The 7,149-nt window shown below is 46.3% G+C and overlaps 1 pseudogene; it reads left to right on the forward strand.

Moving 5' to 3' along the window:
* The first annotated feature begins 29 nt into the window (after window positions 1–29).
* LOC122103392 lies at window positions 30–791 on the forward strand (annotated as a pseudogene).
* The last annotated feature ends 6,358 nt before the right edge of the window (window positions 792–7,149 follow it).

The following is a 7,149-nucleotide window of genomic DNA, read 5'->3' on the forward strand; positions in this document are numbered from 1 at the left end:
GCAAGTGCCGGGCGCCCGCTGCAGTCGTGACCTGTGGAGTGCCAGCGTGCGGGGGTCTCTGTTGGCGGGGACCTCACCATGGCACTGCAGCTCTCCCAGGAGCAAGGCATCACCCTGCGTGGGAGTGCGGAAATCGTGGCCGAGTTCTTCTCCTTTGGCATCAACAGCATTTTATATCAGTGTGGCATATATCATCTGAAACCTTCACTCGAGTGCAGAAATATGGACTCACCTTGCTTGTAACTACTGATTCTGAGCTCATAAAATATCTTAACAGTGTGGTAGAACAACTGAAAGATTGGTTGTACAAGTGTTCTGTCCAGAGACTGGTGGTGGTCATCTCAAATATTGAAAGTGGTGAGGTCCTTGAAAGATGGCAGTTTGATATTGAGTGTGACAAGACTGCAAAAGACGACAGTGCTCCCAGAGAAAAGTCTCAGAAAGCTATCCAAGATGAAATCCATTCAGTGATCAGACAGATCACAGCAACAGTGACATTCCTGCCCCTCTTAGACGTTGTTTGCTCATTTGATTCGCTGATTTATACAGACAAAGATTTGGTTGTACCTAAAAAGTGGGAGGAGTCAGGTCCGCAGTTCATTACAAATTCTGAGGAAGTCTGTCTCAGTTCCTTTACTACTACCATCCATAAAATGAATAGCATGGTGGCCTACAAAACACCTGCTAATGACTGAAGGTGAGACTAGGAAAGTAATGTAGTTACAATTCTCTAATGTTGTTTTCCTGAAACTAAGTCAGCTGTGGTTGACAGGTCTTATTTCACTGCATAATTTTTGGATGGGGAAAGATAACATTGTACTTGCGTGAATGTGTATTGTTCCATTTGGGGAGTGCCTATTACCTTAGGGGATAATACAATGAGTTTTCTGCACATAGTTCAGGAGAGACTACTAGCTTATGTCAGCTTCAAAATATAAGTTCTTTTAAAGTGGTATTCTTTAGAAAATATTAGCTATAGAGCTTAATAGCTTGACTTACAGAGATGCTTGGATACGTAATACAGCAAAAGCTTAGATTCTGAAAATAGTGAAATATAGATTTATTGGGTCCTGTATTATTTGTTATATTGTGTAGATCCCATATTGAACATTTCTGATTGATTATAACTTATATGGTGTAAACCTATGAAAGAATGGATATTTGCGGGGCTGGGAAAGTGGCTCAGTGGTAGAGCGCTTGCCTTGCATGCCTGAGGCCCTGGGTTCAATTCCTCAGCACCACATAAGCAAAAAGAAAAAAGCCAGAAGTGGCGCTGTGGCTCAAGTGGTAGAGCGCTAGCCTTGAGCTGAAGAGCTGAGGGACAGCGCCCAGGCCCAGAGTTCAAGCCCCACAGCCGGACCCAAAAAAAAAAAAAAAAGAATGGATATTTGCACTGTTGAATTCTTTTATTATAAAAAAACTTTACAAAAAAAACACCTAATGCCCTACTCAAGCAAAGGAGCCAGTGCTCCTTAAAGAAATGACTGAGCCAGGCGGCAGTGGCTCCCGCCTGTAATTCTAGCTATTCAGAAGGCTGAGATTTGATGATTACAGTTCAGAGCCAGCCCAGACAGAAAAGCCCATGAGACTCTTCAATAAATTCTCAAAAGAGCTGGAAATAGAGCTGTGGCTCAAGTGGTAGTACTATCCTTGAGCAAAAGAAGCTGCCGGATCATCTCAGGCTGAGCAGCAGCTACAGGCTCAGACCTACCAGATGCAGGAATTAAAGAACCTGGAGCAACAACTTCACATCCAGGTACAAGAAAACCAGAGCATCAGTCTCCAGAACCTGGAGCAGCAGGAGGAGCAGCTGTGGAGACTGGAGAAGAAGGCCAAGGAACAGGATCAGCATGCTGAGGATCTGCGGAAGATCCTCAAGACAATGAAAAAGGAACATGAGACCATAAGATGTACTCAGGTGCATCTTTCAGAGCTGAAAAATCAGCTGGGCCAGCTGCAGGATGCTTTCCACAGAGTGAGTGGTGAGAAGGAGAAGCTCACCAGCATCCTGAACTCAGAGCAGCAGATGAAGAAACATCTTCAGGAGAAGCTGGAACAGCAAGAGAAGTTAGAAGAATGGAAAGACATGGCTGAGATAGAGAGCCAACTGGCTCAGGATCTGCAGGAGCTTCATGACCAGTACCTGGCCCAGCTTCAGGAGCTCAGAGCCACCTGTGATCAGCACATGGCCTCCAATCAGCAGCCGAACTCAGCGAAGGAGACCCTGAAGCAGCACCTAGGAGGCAGACCCAGCTGCTGGAGCGGCTGAAGCAAGTGCAAATCAAGTTGGAGGACCAGATGGTGTCTCAAAAGTTATGGGACACTCTGAAGTGCCTGGAAACAACTAGACAACCGATGGAGCAACTGCAGGCCCAGAAGAGCGTCCTGGCTTCCCCTAGGGAAAGTGAAAGAGTGAGCCATGAAGAAGAGAAAGGTGAGGAGGCAACTCCACCTGACACGACTACCCCGGAGAATGTAGCCAACCCACAAACCATGAGGGATTCTTACCTTAAAGCACTATTAGTTGCTGAATCAAAAAAGATAAAACTCAGCAAGCAGCTGCAGGAGCAGCAGGCCCAATGCAGATGCCTGGCCAACCTGGTAGCCCAGTGCCAGACAAAGCTGGAGCAACAGGCCCTCTTCCCCAAGAGCTGGAACCATGGCAGGACACACAGGTACCCAAGAATAAGCTGAAAATCTGCTTCCTCCACAACCTGCCTGATGAACTTCCAGAGTCAGGTGGATGACCTCCAACATCGATGCAGCCAGCTGTCAGAACATATCAGCACCACTGAAGAGTCCATAGTTCTCTATAAAGAACAGATGGCAGTCCTGGATGAGCTGTATAAGGAGAAAGATGAATGTGTCAACCAGCTGTCCCAGGAGAAGGATAAGAAGGAAGAGCTACAGGAGCTGCTGTTGAACCTTGCAAAGTGTGAGGGCAAGATGCCTGCAGACACCGAGACCCTTGCTGCTAATGCCACTTCAAACTTGTCAGGCCCTATGAAGATTGAATTTAGGGAGTAGCAGAAAAGTTTTGAGGAAGTGCAACTTAAAGACATTGTGAAACCTGCCCAAGTAGAGGCTGTGGTGCCTTGCCCACTAGAACAGTCCACCACAGAGCATATCATGCTGCTGATGCCTGATATCCAGCATCAGCAACAGCTTGCAGGCTTGGGCAACGAGCACTACATCCCTTTCTTCTCCAGACTGATGCAAATGATGAGTTTGAGATGACTATCCAAAGACAAGGCAGCCACCACCTAGAGTAGGCAGCTGGGTGGCATTCTCTCAGGCCTTGATATAATGGGTGATGAGATAGGTTAACTGCAGGCCAGATAGGGTGGAGGCTGCTGGGAGAAGGCCCAGATTCTAGGGACATCTAATAGTCCACTGGTTGCCAGGAAAGGGGCCCATGTTATGGTTATTACAAAGAATAAATTGGGACTGGGAAGGTGGCTCAGTGGTAGAGTGCTTGCCTTGCATGCATGAGGCCCTGGGTTCGATTCTTCAGCACCACATAAGCCAGAAGTGGCTCTGTGGCTCAAATGGTAGAGTGCTAGCCTTGAGCTGAAGAGCTGAGGGACAGCACCCAAGCCCAGAGTTCAGGCCCCATGACCAACAACAACAACAAAAAAATTCTTTACAAAGGAAGATGGAGGATGATGATGTAGTTTTCTATTAGCATATTAGTGATATTTTATAGATAAATCCCATATTATCATACTCATTATGTTATTTTCTGATGTATTTTCATGCTGATTTATGGAATAGTCCTCATAATCTAGATTTAAGGAAAAATTTATTTCCTCAAATGAGTTATTTCATTAACTTATAGGTTGTTTTTTTTAAAATAATTAGGAAATTTTATTTTTTATTTTTATTTGTTTACTTTTTTGTCAGTCGTGGGGCCTGAACTTGGACTTGGGCGCTGTCCCTCAGCTCTTCAGCTCAAGGTTAGCACTCTATTACTTGAGCCACAGTACCACTTCTGGCTTTTTCTGCTTATGTGGTGCTGAGGAATCGAACCCATGGCCTCATGCATGCAAGGCAAGCACTCTACCACTGAGCCACCTTCCCAGCCCCACATTTGTGATTTTTTAAAATGGTACTTGGTACCAGCAACACTGATCTTCTCATTTGTATTTTAGTATATCACAATGGGGGTACACTGAGGTGAAAAACCAGTACAAACAAAAAAGAAGAAAAGGTTATTAAACCTGACAGTTTGGAAAAAGAATATTAATAGAACAAATGGAGGTATCTTGTAATGGAAAAACATACACCAAGGACGTGCAGAAATGTAATGCAGAATAATATACAATTATAAAACATCTATAGTGAGAATATCAAGCATCCCAATTTTTCACATGAATTTTTTTTTTTTGTCTGTCGTGAGGTTTGAAACTCTGGGCCGGGGCGCTGTCCCTGTGCTCTTCAGCTCAAGGTGAGCGCTCTACTGCTTGAGCCACAGCACCACTTCCAGTTTTCTAGTGGTTTATTGGAGGTAAGAGTCTCACACATGTTCCTGCCCGTACTGGCTTTGAACCAACATCCTCAGACCTCAGCCTCCTGAGTAGCTAGGATTACAGGCGTGAGCCACCGCCATCTGGCTCACATGAATTTTTCAAGTGATAAATTTGGCATACTGTTCACTGAATCTGACCAAAAAAAAAAGATGCACCTTGCAATCCCTGGAGCAGCAACTAAAAATATTTTTTAAAAAAGAAAAACATCTTTAGCCAGGCTCTGGTGGGTCACACCTGTAATCCTAGCTACTCAGAAGGCTAAGACCTGAAGACAACAATTCAAAGCCAGACCAGGCAGGAAAGCCCATAAGACTTTATTTTCAATTAGCCACCAAAAATAGATCAATAAAAGTAAAGTTGGGGGCTGGGAAGTTGGCTCAGTGGTAGAGTGCTTGCCTTGCATGTATGAGGCCCTAGGTTCGATTCCTCAGCACCACATAAGCTAAAAGAAAAAAGCCAGAAGTGGCGCTGTGGCTCAAGTGGTAGAGCGCTAGCCTTGAGCTAGAGCTGAGGGATAGCGCCCAGGCCCAGAGTCAGGCCCCACGACCGGACCCCCCCCCCAAAAAAAAGTAAAGTTGGAAGTGGAGCTGTGACTCAAGTGGTAGAGCATTAATCTTGAATAAGGGCTGGGAAGGTAGCTCAGTGGTAGCGTGCTTGCCTTGCATTCATGAGGCCCTGAGTTCAATTCCTCAATACCACATAAGCAGAAAAAGATGGAAGTGGTCAGCTGTGGCTCAAGTGCTCGCTTTGAGCTGAGGAACAGTGCCCGGGCCCAGAGTGCAGGCCCAACAACTGACCAAAAAAAAAACGAACAAAAAAGCTCAGGAGGGGCTGGGAAGGTGGCTCGGTAGTAGAGCACTTGCCTTGCGTGCATGAGGCCCTGGGTTTGATTCCTCAGCACCACATAAGCAAAAAGAAAAAAGCCGGAAGTGGCGCTGTGGCTCAAGTGGTAGAGCGCTAGCCTTGAGCTGAAGAGCTGAGGGACAGCGCCCAGGCCCAGAGTTCAGGCCCCATGACCAGACTCCCCCCCCCCCCCCCAAAAAAAAAAAAACAGGGCTAGGAAGGTGGCTCAGTGGTAGAGTGCTTGCCTTGCATGCCTGAGGCCCTGGGTTTGATTCCTCAGCACCACATAAGCAAAAAGAAAAAAGCTGGAAGTGGCACTGTGGCTCAAGTGGTAGAGTGCTAGCCTTGAGCTGAAGAGCTGAGGGACAGCGCCCAGGCCCAGAGTCCAGGCCCCACGACCGGACCAAAAAAACAAAAACAAAAACAAAATTCAAGAACAGCACCCAGCCTCTGAATTCAAGCCCTAGGACTAGGGAAAGGCGAGAGGGAAAGGATAGGTTTAAAATTCAGAAATTAATCCAGGCACTAATGACTCACACTTGTAATCCTAACTGTTGAGGAGGCTGCGATCTGAAGATTGTGGTTTAAAGCCAGCCCAGGCAGCAAAGTCTCCAATTAACAGCCAATAAATAAATATACCAGAGCCAGGGCACTGATGATTCATAACAGCCCTACCTACTCAGAGGGCTTGGATCTAAGGATCACAGTTAGAAGTCAGTCAGAGCAGGAAAGTATATGACTTGTACCTCCCCAATTAGCCAGCAAAAAAACCAGAAATGGAGGTGTGGCCCAAGTGGTAGAATGGCAGTCTTTAGGGAAAAAAAAAAGCTAAGGGTTCAAGCCCTGTATATTCCTTTTTTCTTTCTTTCTTTCTTTCGTTCTTTCTTTATACACACATCACACACACACACACACACACACACACACACACACAGGGGACTGGAAGCACACACACACACACACACACACACACACACACACACAGGGGACTGGAAGCACACACACACACACACACACACACACACACACACACACACACACACACACACACACACACACACAGGGGACTGGAAGCACAAGTCAAGTGGTAGAAAACCAGCCATGAATGAGCAGGCTGAGCAAACCATGAGGTCCACACACACACACACACACACACACACACACACACACACACACACACACACACACACACACACACACACACACACACACACACGGGACTGGAAGCACAAGTCAAGTGGTAGAAAACCAGCCATGAATGAGCAGGCTGAGCAAACCATGAGGTCCTGAGTTCAAACACCAGTACTGGCCAAAAAAAAAAAAAGTAGAAGATCCCAGTAAAGTTTTGAGATTTTTTTGTTGTCTGTTTTTGTCAGTCATGGGGCTTGAACTCAGGGCCTAGATGCTGTCCCTGAGCTCCTTTCACTCAAAGCTAGCACTCTACCACTTTGAGCCACAGCTCTACTTCTGGTTTTCTGGTCGTTCATTGGAGATAAGCATTTCATGGACTTTACTGCCCAGCTGGCTTTGAACCGCAACCCTCAGATCTCAGCCTCCTGAGTAGCTAGGATTACAGGTGTGCATCACTAGTGCCTGGCCCAGTAAAGTTCTTAACTTTTTTTTTTTTTGGTTGGTTGTGGGGCTTGAACTCTGGGCCTGGATGCTGCCCCTGAGCTCTTCAGCTCAAGGCGAGTACTCTACCATTTGAGCCACAGCACCACTTCCAGTTTTCTGGTGGATAATTGGAGATAAGAGTCTCATGGACAGGCTGGGAAAG

This window comes from Dipodomys spectabilis, unplaced genomic scaffold, assembly GCF_019054845.1.
Source record: "Dipodomys spectabilis isolate Male_0828 unplaced genomic scaffold, ASM1905484v1 ptg000018l, whole genome shotgun sequence".
In the NCBI taxonomy this organism is placed as follows: Eukaryota; Metazoa; Chordata; class Mammalia; order Rodentia; family Heteromyidae; genus Dipodomys; species Dipodomys spectabilis.